Below are 18971 nucleotides of genomic sequence, written 5' to 3'. Positions count from 1 at the left end.
GGAGAACCCTATACCATACACCTAGGTCAATTCCCCAGCAAGTCCACTAAGAGAATAAACTGATCAGGATACAGCTGTCATCTATTCAAATTCTTATTTATTTCACAGATGAAAGTAGCCTACCTAGCTGCCCCAAAACATTTGGGAAACATTTGTAACATTTGTATTTCAACTCTACATACACGTTTCGACTTTTAATACAAAACATATAAGCATCAGCCTTTGAGCGAGCAGCCTCTGTCTATTTTGATGCTCATATTTTTACAAATAGGCCTGTTGAAACAGTTATATTTTTGTTCTGCTCCAACGGTAGGCAAGACCCAAACAGCCTCCGGGCATATTTATGCATTAGCCTATAAGGCTGAATCTGTGAATGGGTCATAGCTGTAAGAAGTTGGTTTGTCCTGTTCCGAAGCCAACAAAGTTACATTCTTATGAGTGGCAGCAAAGGCAGCCAATCAGCGTCAAGTGCTTGCATTTCGTAATGAGGTTGCCAGTTAAGCCCTAAAGGACGCCAAATAGGTGCAAAACCACGCATTTAAAATCCGCCTCCCTTTTTAGGTTTTAGGAAGCTTCTAAGGCATTACAGACCCAACCAAAAATGTATTGTCTATATGTCACATCACAAAACAAGGATAAATACCCCGTTCAATCATTCTATGTCACCTTTTACGCACACCCAATACAATCCACAAACAATCCAGTATGAAGGTAAAGAAGGCCACGCTTGCCAACGACACAGGTGCACTCAGATAAACAATAGGTTCGGCATCTCATGCCAGGTGATTTACAGATGACGTTTTAAGGCCTAAGTGAGACCTCATTAACCTAACCACGTTCTCGCTGGGTCCTAATGCCTGACTATGAATGTGCGCAGACAGAGAGGGGGGAAGGAGGAAATGATCTAATGTATCAGAAGAAGCGTACAAAGTGCTGCCATGGGCTACATCAGTTATCATTTATATTTTTTATATTATAATGTCAGCAGTATAATAACAGTATTAACATTTTACAATTACAATAGTTGTAAAATGAAACCACTACCCCATAAAACCCTAATGAATACATATTAAAACACTTCCCACCGTGAAGCTACAAAACGGTACTTTCTCATCTTTGTAGCAGACGATAATGCTATGTATGCATGCAGATTCCAAGTCAGCATGCAGCTCATATGGTCTGGAGTAAATCAAACAGCGGCTGTGGCAGTGGACGTCGCATACAGTGGCCTGCGTTAAATCTCTCGACATAATGTTTTGCCCTTTATTATGTCTGTGATAAGTGCATGATTCAGACAGACCCCTGGGATTTATTCACGTCCACACTTGTCTCCCCCTTGCATACGGTTCTATTATAAACAGATGGAGAGGCCTGGCTTTTTAAGCCCAAGGGGCCCTGAGGAGTGTTTGGCCAAGGAAGCAAGAAACGCTAAGATGTCCAGTTTGGTTGGAGAAGAATAAATATTTGGGTAGCCCTAACACCTCAAGAATGGGCTTTTGCAGAAAGCTTGGCGTCGCGGGCCGGGAGTCTGTCGTGGTGCGCACGGATAATCTCTGACAAATAAATCCACGGTTGAAACAGGCCCTTAATGATGCGGGGAGGGGGGGTCCTGGGAAGATGGCCACGATCACAGAGTGGAGAGAGAGTGGAGGTCGCGCTGCAGTGCACACAAACCTGCACCCAGTTTCTTCTTCTTCTTCCTCAGTTATGACATGGACTTGACTTCTTGTTTACAGGTACGCTCTGGAGCACTTTAGCTGCACGCTGTTCTGGGAGCCTCTGTAAACCGGCACCGCAACCTTGACCGTGACGTGATTTATCTGGCGGACCGCGCTGTCGCGCCGGATAAGGGGAGTTTTTGGGAGGTGTGTTTCTGTCAGCGGGAGGTGGGAATGCACTCTCCAGGCGTGAGATTGTACCTGCTGATGGGCTGACAGAGCCTGGGGTCTGGGCAGAGAGCTCCCACCTGCTCCATAGCAGACTGTGAGAGTGTCTTTGCACTCATGGGGTGGATGTGAACTCAGGAGAAATCAGTGGGGGGCTGTCTAAAATCTCATCTGCTGTATCCAACCTCAGTCATCCGGGAGCACCTCAAGATAAATAAGACTCCGAATATCTATCTTGATAAGGTGGATGGCAGGAGTTTTATCTCCAGTCACTCAAGATGCACATTATGGTCTGGCTCAGGTGCACATTTATATAGCCTAATAAAGTTCTTAGCTTTGCCATGGTAACATAGGGCTGAGAGAACTAAGATGTTTGTTGATAGGAAATGAGCCTACTTGCTTGCTTGCTTACTTGCTGGACATCTTTACAAAAACACCTGCCTATTGTTATACAACGCTTTACAATTCTGCATTTAGTTGTTGAACAACACAATTAATTAATCAAATTCATAGAACCAATTCCCACATACATATGGAAATAGGAATTCACATTTCATCCCTGAGAAGAAGCGTGCTTACCATACACAGAGAACCTGGTTATCTGCCTTTTGGGTTTGTGCAGTAAATGTTTTTTTCATGGATTTTTTCCTGGGAAGAACTGCAAAAGCAGAATCTGAAAGAGGTTAGTTGCTACAAGACAGAAGATTCATGCAAGGTCCTAATCTAATGCAGCGATGAATTTAGTTTGATACATTTGTTATCTTTGGGCCTTGAGAATGACTACAGTATAATATACTCAGTCGCCTACATTCAGCCGATTGTCTCTGCTAGAGTTTGTTTACTTGCATTTATGCAAAAATAAAAATCTGGATAAAATGGTGTGAAATTGCTTTCTTACAGGCAGCTGCTGAAATAAGGATTGTACAGCTGAGCCACTGCTTGACTTTGGGGCAAAACGGGCACATATGTGCCAAAATATATAACAAAAACTATTGATTCAGTGGCATCTCCAGGCTGGCAGAAAAATAAATCCGAAAGCCACATGCTGACATGGCGCAGGGACAGATTCACGCTACAGCATTCATTTGGCATAGATGGATTTGGCATAATGTGCTCAGGACATTTACCAAATGATAAATCTGGCCAAGCCACTACACCCATTTTTGCCTTAATTACCCTCCTCCAAGGCGCACAAGTGAATCTTTACCATAATGACTGCAATTATTGTATAATAAGACTCCCAACATCTCTCTCGATTAGGGTGGATGGAGGGAGTTTTATCTCCTGTCATCGGGAAACCACAGGGGGGACAACCAAGATAAATAGCCTGTTACCATAATTACATGAAAGTATGGTGAATTGTGAGTTTTACTGGGCAGTAAGGGGTATTGCGTGTAGTAGACAAAGCCGTAGACTCTCCTTTATATGAACTGGCAATAGTTTTTCATCTTTTTAAATTTTCCATTTAAGATCATTATAAAGGATGATAGGCCTACCTATGCTAACTATAGGCTTGAACACAAAATAGAAAAGTGCACTGAAATAGACCATCTCTCTGTAGACATGGATTTATGAGAAATTACATAAATTAAGTTCAGCAGAGGTTATAGATTAGGCTGTATTTTCAGGTCATCATTTTCACAAGGTAAGGTCCCTCAGGACAATTTGAAAGACCTTCATAGACTCTATACAGTGAGCTGAACCTTCCCCCTTTACATAAACATAACCTTGACAGGCATGGATAATGGAACTGACTTGACGTACATCACATTCACCCTTGTCTATGACCACGGACAGTAGGAATTCATTTCCGAGAGCAGATAGAAACCAAGTTGAGTGTAGCATTCTTCTGGACAGACCCAAGGCCTGTTGTCATTCAGCAGCCCAAGCAGCTTTGTTTGGGTGCACTCGCAAGGGTCACAGAAACATCAGCCAAAGCCCACGGAAGGGCTCAGCTTACACTGTCCATCCCCAAACAACGTCTCAGGGTGGAGCTGCTGGATTCCTGAAGTGTGCAAGGCCGGAAAGCTTCACCGTGTCCGCCAATCTGCTGTTTGTTTTGACAAGTCGCTGGCCCTACCGAACGATCAGATGTGCAGATCAAACAGGTTCCAGAGGAAGACGAGTGAAAGATCAGCTCGCAGCTGTCAGGGAGTTGAGGGTTTTCATCACTTATGTAATTTAACCTTCTCACCTCCCTGTCCTTTCTTCCACCATCCCACCCTACAATGTGTTAACAAAGGTAACGAAATGCTCGTTTAGATACAGGTCTCCCTTGGAACCCTCAACGTGCTGAAAGTTGGGGCAGCCGTGGCCTACTGGTTAGCACTTCGGACTTGTAACCGGAGGGTTGCCGGTTCGAACCCCGACCAGTAGGCGCGGCTGAAGTGCCCTTGAGCAAGGCACCTAACCCCTCACTGCTCCCCGAGCGCCGCTGTTGATGCAGGCAGCTCACTGCGCCGGGATGCTTCACCTCACTGTGTGTACACTGTGTGCTGTGTGTGTTTCACTAATTCACGGATTGGGATAAATGCAGAGACCAAATTTCCCTCACGGGATTAAAACAGTTTATATACTTATACTAATATATATACTTAAGTACAGAGGTTCTGCTGAGAAAAGTTCCTTATCCACTGAGGCTCAAGCAGCCAGAACCCCTCCTGTCTGAACAAGCGCCCAGAACAGCCGGTGTGCAGCCTCTCCCTCTCTCTTTGGCGTTTCACCGTGTTCCGGCACATGGGAGTAGCAGTATAAATCACACTGGCTTCTTCTAAATGTCGTGGCCTGGCCAGCTTTCCCTGTGTCAGCCCCCCCCCCCCACCCCCGCCTCTCTGGGCCACATCTGCGTTGTACCTGACATTTCGCCCCCCAACCCTCTCTCCCAGGCTGCTCTCTGGCTAAACAGATCAAATGAGTAGCGGACCCTTCACCCAGATCAGATGCCTTCTGAATGGCTATGATGTCAAAAGGAATATCACGCAGCAGGGGCATGAAACAATAAATGCCCTTTGTGCAAAGTCTCCTTGTATAAAATTATTTTCATTGATTTAACCTTTGGCTAACTGTGTTACTGTCAGAAACGATGAAAAATACATATATGAAAGAGTGCTACTTCTACCTCTGTCATATTTGTGGGACATTTCTGTCTGTCAATGTTGTTTCTGTTTAGGCTATGATCTATAATTTATGGGCTTCAGCTGTTCTCCAGTGGAAAAGTTCTGGATGCAACCGTTAGTAATGAAATCCCCTGGGTGTTTCTGGAGGGAGAGAACTGCACATTTTGGTTATTTAATCCCAAAGGATTGGCCAAACATTGGCAACGCAGACTAGCAATGATGTTCACTTCAGTTTACTTTGACAATTTTACGATTCCAGAAGGAAAAAGGCTGTTGGTGTTGGTTGGTTTCTGACACTGATGATTTGTTTGATAATCCTTATGCAAATGTGGAAGTTTAGTTCTAGTTGGAAGTCAAGGCCTTCCGACAGATTGTATCATAGCACAGATAGGACTGATAATGGAAACGTGCTGCATGGAAAATAAAATATATTTCCCACTCCTTCATGCTCTGCAGGGTGGCTTAGCGATACACCTCCAGAGACTTGTAGAGATTTGCCAGTTTTATCAGAGATGCTTCAAATCGCATAGTTCTCTTTTGACTTTTTTCCTTTGCATTAGACCCCTGCAGGGGCGCTGCTGGGCAATTTGGGCCCTATCGTTCTGGGGCCCCCGATAATATATAGTATTATTTGGGGCGCTCTCTGGGGGTCCCATGTCAGTGCTGGGCCCTTAGAATCGTACTTAACCCCCACCCCCCCCCCCTGCACCCCTGATGAGAGCAGATTCCTAGATACATCCCAGTGTTTACACACTGTAAAATCCAATAAGTAAACCTTACTTAAAAAAACCATGGAAACCGATTGCCTTGAAAAATCAGACTAAAGTGGACTGGGATTCTAAAACTGAGCTTACAAGCAATTCCTTAGTGTAGTGTATTAACACTACAGCAAATTCCTCTTTAACCTACCTAGGTATTGCAAGTGAAGTGTACTTTAGTTTTCATTCATAAAACTCATGTTCTGAAGTTGAGGTAACTAATCAACCAATTCCTCATATCTGGAATATGTAGTAACAGTTACTTGAACAGCAAGTTAATCTTACTTGGTGAAACCATGGAAACCGATTGCCTTCAATTTAGCAAGTAAATATTACTCATATACACAAGTTTGAATAAAAATAGGCTCTATTCTAAAATAATGACATTTACAACTGCATGAGGTACAAATACGGCTTTGAATTATTTATTATTCTTGTAAAAACAACAAAATTGTGTTGTTTTAATAATAAAAAAAAACATCTTAAAATGTCTTAAATGGCACAATTTAGCTGTAGCAACAACCTACATCTTCCTTTTTTCTCCTTGAACATTTTATAAAAATCTTTTTTAAAAGGCCTGAAACTAAAATATACAAACTTTAAGTATCTCAGTGGCCTGTACCAAATAAAAATCAACACAGTAGTCTAACCTAAATGAACACAATACATGAAAAATACTGTCTTCTTAAAGGGATATTCCACCATTTGGAGAATTACACTCATTTGCCACCTCTCCTTGAGTTAAACAATTGATTTTTACCTTTCTCCAGTTCATCCAGCCGTTCTCTGAGACTGGCGATACCACTTTTAGCTCCAGCCTATCATAGATCATTGAATCGAATTAGTCCATTAGCATCTCGCCTGCTAGCATCACGTTTAAAAGTGACTAAGATTCCCGGTAATTTTCCTATTTAAAACTTGTCTCCTTTCAAGTAAGAAAGTGTAATAAGACCAATGGAAAATCAACTGTAGAGATTTTCTAGGCTGATTTGACATGGAACTATACTCTCATTCAGGCGTAATAATCCAGTCACTGACCGATTCGTCTGCTGCAGCTCAACTTTGTTGCTGGAAGTTAGCCTACAGGGACTATTTTCAGGTACTGCATGATATCATTGTGCTGCTGTGCCCATGGTGTTCCTTGATTATTACGCTGGAATGAGAGTATAGTTCCATGTCAAATCAGCCTAGAAAATTGCCACGTTTAATTTTCCGTTGGTCTTATTACACTTTCTAACTTGAAAGGAGACAAGTTTTAAATAGGAAAATTCCTGGAAATCTTAGTCACTTTTAAACGTGATAAGCTAATGGTCTAGTCAGATTCAATGACCTATGCTAGGATGGAGCTAAAATTAGTATCGGCAGACTCGGAGAACGCCTGGATGAACTGGAGAAAGGTACAAATCAATTGTTTAACTCAAGGGGAGGTGGAAAATGAGTGTAATTCCTCAAATGGTGGAATAAACATCTCTTAAAACTTAATCGGGCCACAAATTTATAGGGCCAAATTCTAAATGACTTACCACCACAGACTTAAAGGGGAATTCCGGTATGATATTGACCTAAAGTGTGTTGAAACATGATGCAGAATGTGAACGTATGTCTCATAGCTCATCTCGGCTTGTCCCCTGCACTCCGAAATCTGGCACTAGTTAGCCGATGTTACCAACAGCTTTTTCAATGGGGTTGCCTCGGCATCGGCCTAGCCATGCAAATAAATCACTGTTTCACAGCATTTACGAGGCTCAAAATATCTCCACACTTCATTGGTAGACTTCCGAGGGCCCTGACATTTAAAACGAGACATTGAGAACTTGGAAAAAGCACTGGTAGTTTATTTACAAGACGATTTATACAGACAGTACCTTAAGAAAGTTTACCGTTCAGCCATCTTGAATTTAGTCACGATAAGTCGAGCGACGAGTACGAATGAACAGGTATGATAAGGGATCAGATTCCAAAAATAATTCCGTGGAAATGCATGTATTCCAGTTGCTTCCAGTAGCAGCAACTGGAATCCATGCATTTCCACAGAATTGGGTTTACCAATGAAGTGTGGAGATACTTTGAGCCTCGTAAATGGTGTAAAACAGTGATTTATTTGCATGGCTAGACCGATGCCGAGGCACCCCCATTGAAAAAGCTATTGGTAGCATCGGCTAGCTAGCGTCAGATTTCGGAGTGCAGGGGACAAGCCGAAATGAGCTATGAGACATACGTTCACACTCGGCATCATGTTTCAACACACTTTAAGTCAATATCACACCAGAATTCTCCTTTCAGTTTAGAACCATATAAGCTCAAAAAATAGAAAACATCTCAGCAGAAGATTTTTAAGACTTTGCCATTTTGGTGGTAGCTTGTTCTAACCCAAACAAGATGCAGAGTGCCTCAGGCAAACTTTTGAGACCATCCATTACCAGCCTCCCCTCAATGATGATGGCTGTAGACACAAGTTGGAGTTGGATCAACCGGTGTGTCATCATCAATGACCGTCAGCAGCCCAAAGGAGACTTGTGCCCACACATCCTCACCATCAGTAACCTGTAAAACAAATAGAAACACAAAGACAACAGTTAAATATATGACTGATTAGTTATTAGCGTCCAAACTGTACCTTGCTGAAATATAAAATGAATTAACGGTAATGCTGCTGCAAGTAATCCAAGCTTTGTGTTGATCTCTTGAGGATGTCATGAAATGATACAAAAGATTTAGAAACATACAAGCAATTTTCAGCATTGTATTACATCCATGGAAATTACCACTTACCGTAAATGGTGTAAACCAGCGATTTATTTGCATGGCTAGGCCGATGCCCGAGGCACCCCCATCGGAAACCTGTTGGTAGCATCGGCTAATAGCGCCAGATTTCGGAATGCAGGGGACAAGCCGAGATGAGCTATGAGACAAAAGTTCAAGGTATCATGTTTCAACACACTTTAGGTCAATATCATATCAAACTTCTCCTTTAAATGTTGAATACACACTAGTATGAAAATCACAGCCTTCATATGGGCATGGAATGTTAATTTCAAATGACTACAAACGTGTGAAAAAATCTGCTTCAGTGCAGGGCTCCCCATATGACTAAAAAGTGCATAAACAATCCATATGAAGACAAGGTATTGGTTGTTGCCGAATAAACCCGCCATGTCTTAGACGATAATGCTTAAAAAACTGACCTCTTTTGTCTGCCGAAAAAATGCAATGCGTACATTTCCACTGCATGCTTACACTACCATCTTCTAAATTCGCAGCTAACCTTAACTTTGATTCTGTATTCACTACCTCCTGCTTTAAAATTCTAAATTAGCTGCCAACTTTGAATTGGACAGTAATTTACTAGTAGTTAAAGTTACACATTAATTTATCCAACTGTTAATGCAAAACATCTGTGGTGTGGTGGGGGGAAGGGGGACCATCGATCTAACGTTAGCTCCTTCGAACCAAAAACATGCCTGGGCAAAATAAAAACAGTTCACCAACATGTATATCCTTACAGCTTACCACAAAGTCTTCCGAAAGGAAAAGGTCTGATGTTTATTTTTTATCTTCTGAATGCTTTCAACAACGATTCTTCGGAAGAGCAAACTGAGAGGGCGAAAATTCAAATCACTCCAGCACAGTAACGTTAACGTCTTCCTTGCATGCTCCCACTTCTTCTTCTTCTTCTTCCCTGCAGAAATACGCGCAAGGGCGCCTCCTAATGGTAGAAATTTGTCACTGTTGAGGTTACTTGTCTCAGACAAGTTGACCTCAGTCTTATTATGAAGTAACATGCTTTTTTCAACATGGAAGTAACTGTTACTTTACTCTAATCATTAAGATGCACACATTTGTTGCTGAAAGTAAAGTAAACAAGGTTAATGCAAGTTTACACAAGTGTTAGATTTTACAGTGCAGCAGTAAGAACATAAACACCAGTGGTAATGATAAGTGCTTATTCTGATGTTTTTGTTGTCAATAGATTGTCTATTGAAAAAACAAAGGAGGGGATTTCATATGGCGCTAGGGGTTTTAGTGTTGAGCTAGCACTGGATTGGAGATGGTCACAGGATGGAGAGGCTCCAGGCTGTGGAAGAGGTCTCTCTACTTGACAGTCACAAAGGGCTATGCAGTCCTAATGGCAACTGAGGCCTTGGATTTAAGCTTCTGCCAACAAGTGACGATAAGCATATGTTCACTACAAAGGGGACTTTGCGCACTGGTGAAAAGTTCAAGGAGCTCTACTTTTAAGATTGCGGTCGGTTTAGTTTGAAGTGGTTTGAGGAAGGGAAAAAAACCTAAGATCATTGTCAAAGAAGGATCTGAACCCGATCACAGTGCTATTGTTTCCCAAGAACATAACTGTAAGAGAGTCAGAGACAAGTCATGTACATCAACTTGAACTTGTGTGCCTGACTGTCTGTGTTTGGCAAAGGCCTACATGTTGTAACTATTTAAAGGCTTATTCTGACAGTTAGTGTTTTTTTGACAGAAATGTATGACTGACTGACATGCCTTACAGTAGCCTACTGTATACATCGAAGTCTCACATGAATGGGTGAATCAAGAATGTATAGAGTTTATATATGCTTTCAAAAATAGGATTATGGAGCCTAATCTTGAACTTGAAGTTACAGTGCATATCATTACGCAGGCTTTCACCAGATGCTGTGTGTGCCTTGCTATGTTGACATTTCTTAACCTGAAACAGTGAACCATCTCACAAGGACATAAACAGTATTGATAATTAAAACAGAGCAGTCGACTCCTGCCATGTAGAGTATTTAGAGGGTCATATAACCATTGTCGAGAGGTTATGTCGAACGTAAAAATGGATCATTGCTTGCCCTGTGGTTGCCCTCATCAAACTTCCAGCATATTTAGCCATTTTTGCTATTATAAGATTTGACAAGCTTATAAATCATTCAGTTGTATACATTTTTAATCATGTTATTTTAGTGTAAGTGTTACGCCTTGGGATGTCGGGGAAGATGTCATCTTGTCATGACCGGCTAATTGAATTATTCCGTTCACATGGACTGTGCCAGTTAGCTAGCTCATCTCACAGCCTTTTTGTTATCTCATTGCTTGTTTTAAAGTAGAAGTCTATTTTTACCCCATAACCAAAACATGTATTGTTGTTTTTGTTTCATAACACAAACACAACACAATGTAAGAGTGTGCAGATTGGTTTCACACATTCTTTTAAGGAACATCCCCACAGGCTGAGTGGCAAACACTTCCTGTACCAGGGGTAAGTCACATAAATTATGCAGGGTGGGAATGTTGGAAGCAAGGTCAAAAACAGTGCATTCTCGGCCTCAGAGCAGACAAGTAGAGTGAATAGAAATAGACTGAAACCCCTTAGACACATCAGTCTCGACTCACTGAAGACTTGTGGGTGCAAACCAGATAACTGCAAGAAGTCTAATCTAAGTCTAAAAAACAAAATAGATAAAACTATATTTATTTGATTCAACTGAAAAACAATCTCCTTCATTTTCAGTAACACGGTTAGTTTGTACATTTGATTTTTTGAGGTGTGTGTGCACCTCTTTGCAAACACAAAGCTTCAGTAAATCAGGACATTAGCGTATGCATGTCTCATTTCGAATTCATCAGTCCTTCTGGCACACGTGAAGGTCATACATAAACATTAAAATCCCTTGGCATCATTTACCTTCTTGTCATCGACACACAATGCACCAGCCCTACCCTACCGCAAGCCAAGAGGTTAAAGAGAAAATCACAGCTTTCAGTGTCATTAACCAGCAGCCGCACAGCACCACGCCAAGGGAGAGAGGGGAGGGGTGGTTAGCAACGTACCTCTTTTATGTGCCCTGTGTGACAGTGTGGCAAGTGCTGAGGAGGTGGGAGGGTAGTAGCCCACACCGCCCCCCACCTGCCTCCCACACCACACAACACCACACCACTCCACTCCATCCCACCCCAAAGCCGTCCCTCAGCAGCCCAGATGGCAGGAACACTTGTCTCACCGCCCCGTCCCAGGGCTCTTATTGCCTCAGCTGTTGCCTCCAGAGAGCTGCAGCCAGCAGGGAGGTCCCGGCACAGCCAGAGCTCCCTGCCTCCACTTACCACCACAATGAAATGCGGCGAGCGACCGCGCAGGAAGTGCATGACCAATAATGGATGTGGAGGATTAGCGATTCTGTTTCCTGTTCCAGCACGATCTTAGTTGTTGATGTTGTTGTTGTTGTTGTTGTTGTTGTTGACGTCGTGTTTTTGTGAATTGAATCAGTGGGAGTTGAACTCTTCACATTTCTATGCATCTGTTTGGCTGTAATTGAGGCTGTTCATAAAAAGAAAAACAAATACAGAGCATGTCTATCTATACTGAACATTGTTTTTGAAATCAGACTTTTCCTAGATTTCTCATTCTTTATGTATACTGTACTGTAAATGCATACATATTTTTCATTTGTGTATTTCCTCAAGTTACACTATAACACATTTTCCATTACATAGTGGGAAATTATACTCAGAACTCACATTATCTTAAATAGGACATTACAATACATCCTTTGCATGTATTTTCCACAGAAGTGTTTATACATGGAAAAAACCTAGACCTACCCCCACACATATGCTAACTGGGATTATTCCACCATTGCCTTTGGGATTATAAAATTCTGATGACTTGGTGAGGTCTGTGGAAACACATTTGTTGAGCCAAGTCAGTTTCGACTCGCAGCAAGCAACTGTGTTATGACCACAATAACTATGTGGATTTGCCTCTCAGACAATGCTCTAACATATGTTTTGACAGCTGCGAAGAACGTGTTGCCTGCCAGAACCAAGCCAAAATGTGTTGTTAGCCTTGAAGAAAATGTCCAAATAGGGTAAATGTGGGTACCCACTACAGCTTTTTAGATCCCAACATGTGTTTTCATAACTAATACAACCATGGCTATTTTTAGGAGGGCGCACAGATTAGCTGTCGCAAATTACACATGTTGAAGAAGGTGTGGGTGATGTGCTTGCCTAGTGATTCATGTGAATAGCCAAATCGCTATGGGGAGGCAAAACTGGCATTTGATCAGTCTAAATATGTCTGTCCAATTTATGACGCTTTCAACCACATGGTTTGTTTAAGCCTATATTTGCCATTATGGCTTTCATTGAAAGTCATTTGTGTGAAGGCACTGGCTGCTGCCAATGAAAGAGCTGACTATGGCTGGACTGTGCTAAGCTAGACCTACCCCAAACAAGAAAAGATTCTGAGGTTGCAGAAATAGGGAAATTGCAGGTGCCATGCCAATAACTATAACTAATGCTCCACACATTAAAAAGAGTTATATATTCCAAAGACTGCTCATTTTTGGGAAACAAATCAAACAAACTGATTCTCTCTCACCAGCAGAATAGGCCCATGATAACATGCTAAATCACCAGCAGGCCATGTATCTCTCAAACTCAAGCTGTTCGGTGCGGAATGATGTTAACATCCGGTAATGAGTGTCTACCTTGGGAGGGCAGAAAGCTATCGGCTGAGGGAGAGTGAGTAATGAACGTGATGGATTGGCCCTGCTGCCACGGCCTCCAGGCTGGTCGTTATCGGCACGAGTGCTCACTTCACTCTGCAAACCCTCTCAGCGCTTGACACACAAGTTAGCAGTCTGTTGTGGGCTTTTTTTGTGTGTGTGTGTTTGTGTGTGTGTGTGTGTGTGTGCCCGTGCAGTCACTGGCAGTTTTTCATTAACTCTTTTCTCCTCACACGTTGTCTCCATCAGATTTATGCTTGGTGGGTTAAATACGCAGCATACAATGACTTTTGAAATGCTCCAATAAGGTTAATGGCATGTTCCAAAGAGCTTGGTGACAAATGATTGAATATAGCCTCCACTGTGTTAGTCTATAGGCCTATGAGAATCTGTAGCCTAGAAATTTATGGACTCGTGGATTTATGTGAAAGTATGCTTCACCAAGCATATGAATACCAGCCTTTCAGAAAGTCTCTGGTGTGAGCTTTGTACGACAAGTGTAATCATAGACTTTACTAGGCCAGCTGGGCATATAAGATAAAATGATATTGCGCAGTTGCTTCAACTGCTCTCCATGTTAGAAATAATTTCTCAATATGTCTTACATTACATCTGAATCAGATTTGAAGTGTCTGGAGGGTTCACACTCATTTTCAGATGGAAATCCATTGTGTGTCCATGACTCTGTAGAAATGCAGAGGTTAACTGTGAAATATCAGAGATGAAATGTACTGTAATACATTTAGCACTTAGCACGACCCTCAGTATCCTCCCTTGATCTGTCTCACCTCTGCTGGCTGTCTCCGTGGCGATGCATTCCCCCCAGGAGGGTGGCTGAGATAATGAAATGGCTCCATACACTTGGCTTCTGTACTCCAAATGAAAGCACTGTCATGTAGGCCTCCGAAAAAAATGGGCCATTAGCTATTCTAATTACAACAGGGCAGGGTCTCCTGGGCCCGTCCCGTACCTCTGCACACAGCTCCTTTAGAGCAGGCCTGCCGCACGTCGCTCATCTGATGCATTATACATTAAACCCATATGTTGGTCTATGGCAGCAGATCCCTCTGGAGATATGAAGAAGACACTGGAGAGGGAGGGAGAGAGAGAGAGAGAGAGAGAGAGAGAGAGAGAGAGAAGGGAGGAGGATTTCCCTTGATGTGTGTCATGTCGAGAGAATAGGTAGGGCTTCTTCGTCTCAGCACTGAGATTCAAGTCTGTTTGGGACTGGAGGCTTTCAAGTGTTTGTTTTCTTGGAGAGCATGCAAATGTGGGTGGCCTACATGCACTTGTATTTGTCATGCAAAAGCTCCTTGTACACAGTATGTCGGTATGTCAATCTGGTTGCATGGAAATCATCATCGGTTTTTATTTGCAGTGATGCATCTGATTAAAAAGGGAAGCATTTTTGACAAACAAGTTTGTTTGTCTGTTTGCATGTTTGTATGTGTGTGTGTGTGTGTGTGTGTGTGTGTGGCTGTGTGTGTGTGGCTGTGTGTGTGTGTGTGTGTGTGTGTGTGTGTGTGCACATGTTGTATATGTATGTGTGTCAGGACTGTTATCAGTTTAATGTGGCGTACGTATCCGATTGTCTGACAGCAGGATGGATGAGTTGTTGGAGCGACACCAAAGGGCCTCTCCCAGATGGCACGGCCAGTCGCCTGCCACACTTCACAGCAACTACAGTTGGCATTCAGCGGAACAGTCTCACCAGGTGGCACTAGTTGCTCTAGCCAAGTAGGCTATTATACTCTCTCTCTTTCTCTCTCTCACTCTCTGTACAGGTATGAGGGCATATGTATACAACAACACTTTAAATATACTGTAAATCGACTATATGGTATACAGGAAAGCTGTAAAACTACTAGATGTGTCAGTGTGTGCACTCCTAAACATATATAATAAACAGCATCATGACGGACAATGATAATTCCTTTTTAATTAAGTAAGGCTTTATAGAATTGCTATTGCAGTACAGGTCTCTATGTGAGAGAAGTCTTGCAGGTTGACACTTGTATTTCAGTCATTATTTGCATATTGCCTTTAAAGAAGTTTTACAACTTGAATTCTGAAGTGTAGCTCAACTCAAAACAGCTTTCATAGTCAATGAAATCACATTCTTCTCTGGAAACAATAATCTATTTATCTCTGAAAAGTATATTTTTAGACTGTGTGCAGTGTCAGTTTAAGTTTATGTCTCTTGTCAGATATTTGAGGAGGCTTTTTTATTCTAAAAGAAATGAACAGTGACATGTGAATAATACTTTACACTAAAGTGAATGGCATTTCAGTGAAAAAGAAAACCTGTCAGCCATAAATCTTTAAAATATGCTCGTCTTTCATGCCACACCCCAAGCCACACACCCACACGCGCACACATACACACACACACAGACATCCGCCCGCATGCGTGTATGTATGTTTTTATACGGTTTAGTGGAAAACCTTTGTCTCTATTGTGATGTAACCTAAAGTATTAGACTTGCTCTTCCACTGCACTGTATGAGATCTCTGTAGCAGTAAGTGTCCTGACACTTATGAAATTGCCCATGAGGGATCGCATGATCTTCATGCGCTTCATTAGTTATTTATTTATTTTTAGCTATTCTCTCTCTCTCTCTCTCTCTCTCTCTCTCTCTCTGTCCAATCATCTTTGTGAGTCTGTGCGTGTTTGATCACTTTGATGTGTTTGTGTACTCTATGTGTTTGATGTGTGTGTGTGTGTGTGTGTGTGTGTGTGTGTCAGTTGGTTCATGAAGGTACAGTTTTCCTCATCGGAGTTCATTCTGGATTTCCAGTTGCTGTTGGGGAGACCCTGTCAGTGGGACAAAGGGCCAGTTGTTCCGATGTGTCATGGAACAGCGTGTATCAGACACAAGATTGAATGTCCCTTAAGCGTAGAGGAAACATAAAGGAGGGCGAGGCCATGCCAAAGAGACACCAAAGAGGCTTTTGACAGTGAGCAAACAGATGGTTGGGAATGGGGAAACAGGGTCAGGGGGAAACACAGAACAAGGCTCTCAACCCCTCCACTTTCCCCTCTATCCCTCTCTCTCTGTCACTCTCTCTCTCTCCCTCCCTCTCTCGCTCAGCATTTGATACGCCACAGCATCATCTGATGTTTGCCTCTCCTTTTTAATTAAAATGGATGGTTCGGAATAGGAGCTCTCTTGTTTTCACTTGAAGGTGGTCGGAGAGGAGTGGGGTGAGGGGGTGTGGGGGGGGTGTGGGGGGAGGGGGATCAGGAGAACGGATGGCCTTTGTGCAAAGTCTTTTCCTCAATGAAAGAAGCCACTGTGTCACTTTGTCCGGCGCAAGACCAATCAAAGATAACCTGCGAACGAATGATAACGTGGGTTGTAACTTCTCTCAATGGCTTGTATCTACACAGAGGTCTGATGAGTAGACGTGGCTTGTGGAAAGGGGGACTCCTGGCTCTCCCAGTGGTGCTACTATGGTGTTCAGGTGTTCCCACAATGGCACTGGCCTTTCCTACATGTTTTCATATCTTTATCTTGCTAATGTCAGACTTGACAGAGTCTCTCCAGTTAGGGATCACCGCTATCCATTGCCACTCTTGTCTTTATCAGGTGATTTGTTTGAGTTGTATTTCATTCTTAAGCCCAATAATGGCAAAGATTAGATTGTCATTGGATATGATAGATACTAATCTCTTTATTTGTCTAAATTACTCTTTAGCCAACGGAAGCCAAAACACACTGTCATATGATCTGGCTTGAGTCAAACAGTTTTTTGTATTTCATTACCTGCAGGATTTGCGTAATCTTTTCAAAGATCTGTTTTTTTTTTGTGCAGAGCGGAAAGATCTCTACACCTGTACTTGTAAATGCCCCTACAATGATCGTGACCTTAATCACTAAAGCCACGAACGTTAGAGCAAATAAGTATTCGTGTTTGCACTTGACTCAGATTTGAAATGATCCGCTAATCTCTCAGGCAGTTATTTGCTTTTGAGCATTAATGTAGAAAAAAAGAGAAATATGTTGATAAGTTTGTTTCATTTGTATGAGATTGATTGATTGATTGTAGGTTTGAAGTGTGCACTGTGTGTTCGGTTTAGGGAGTAGACTTAACAGCCGTTTCCTCTCCTATCAGTGACTAATAGGGTGAGGACAAAGGCTCACCCCTTTAGTTCTAGCTGTTGTGTTACACGTCGAGATTCTGGATGTGTAACTTCCCTCCCATCATATCGTGTTTTCACAAATGCAAAGAAATAGAAATATCTATTTTGCAACCACTGTAATGCAGGGTTAGTCTTACTAATGGCTCCTGTAAAATATAACTGTATACATAATGCACTATAACTATTCTGTTTATGATAGGCAATGCAAACTATTTAATTTAATAATAAACATATGTTACCATGTAAAATGCCAGCATGTATGGGCAGTATTTCCATTTTACTGAGAAAATAATGGTTAGTTTATATGTCTGGTCAGTAAGTGGATACTTCATGCTCTTCTGGCTTATTGCCACACATAGGGCTCCGTTTCACTGTGAGTGACACCGGGGGTGGGCCTGGGGCCTGAACACTCATGTGCCTTGATGTTCCTCCACTGGCCCGACCCGGCGGCATAGTCGGGTCTTTGTTGGACACAGGCACTGGCCCTGTCTCCCTGCCACGGCAGCTGTGGAGGGTTGAGTGGCCTTGGGGTTGAGGAGGCCATACCTTTTGTAGAGGCTACTCTCTGAGAGAAGCCGTGGAGGACCACCAGCATGACCACTTCACCCCACCTGAACAATGCACACACAGACACAGGCAACATCAGATGGAGGAGACAGAGGGGAAAACAAGGCCGGGTTGTGTTGTTTGCTTTGTTTATTATGGGAGGAAGGAAAGATTTCACAGATATAGGGTAGGAAAGTAGTCATTTCCAATGGCCAATGTTCTCAGCCACTGAATGAGTCCATGAACCCACAAAGAGCTCATATTGTCTAGTTAAGATAGAAAATATTAAAGTGCTTGATAGGAAAGGAAGACCATACATATTCATGTGCTTTGTGATAGATAGATAGATAGATAGATACAAAATGGCTAACAACAGGCTTAAACTTGTTTTTACACATTTCCATAAGGTACTGTGTCAGGACTGTTCATCCTGCACATGGGAGGCTCATTCTCCAAAAGATTTTGGAGAAGTTGTTTTAAGCTTGTGCCATAAATATTACATTATTTAAGCGAACCAATATATTAGTATTCATTACGATCTGATGTAATCAAACTCTCTCTAACAGTAACCACCATGAATATGCTCATTATAACTGTGAAAATGAGAGCTACTATCTGCAAGTAATAGAATACATTAATTTGCCATAATATATGATTGACATGGCATCATTATCATTTTAAGCAGACATGGTGGATGTGAATTGACATGGTGCATGAGAGAAGAAAAGCTGTTACCTCTGCTAACACTATGTCTGTTCAAGACTGGTTATTCAAGTAGACATATGAGATATAAATATACTTAAAGGCCTATGTAATAACAATGTCTTCAACAAGGCCACTGCTCTTGATTATTATATGAGATATCCCAAAGGGGACCATTCATTCCCATTTAACACCTTCACAATGGTTTGCTGACAATGTTGACCTCATTATCATTATGTTTTTCCACAATGAATGACAGGAATTTATATGATCTGGAGCAAAAGTAAAAAATTCCAAGGACTCAAAACAGGATAAATGAATTATGGCCC

The sequence above is a fragment of the Alosa sapidissima genome, chromosome 8 (genome assembly GCF_018492685.1).
Source record: "Alosa sapidissima isolate fAloSap1 chromosome 8, fAloSap1.pri, whole genome shotgun sequence".
Classification (NCBI taxonomy): domain Eukaryota; kingdom Metazoa; phylum Chordata; class Actinopteri; order Clupeiformes; family Clupeidae; genus Alosa; species Alosa sapidissima.
Note: the sequence above shows the minus strand (reverse complement) of the source record.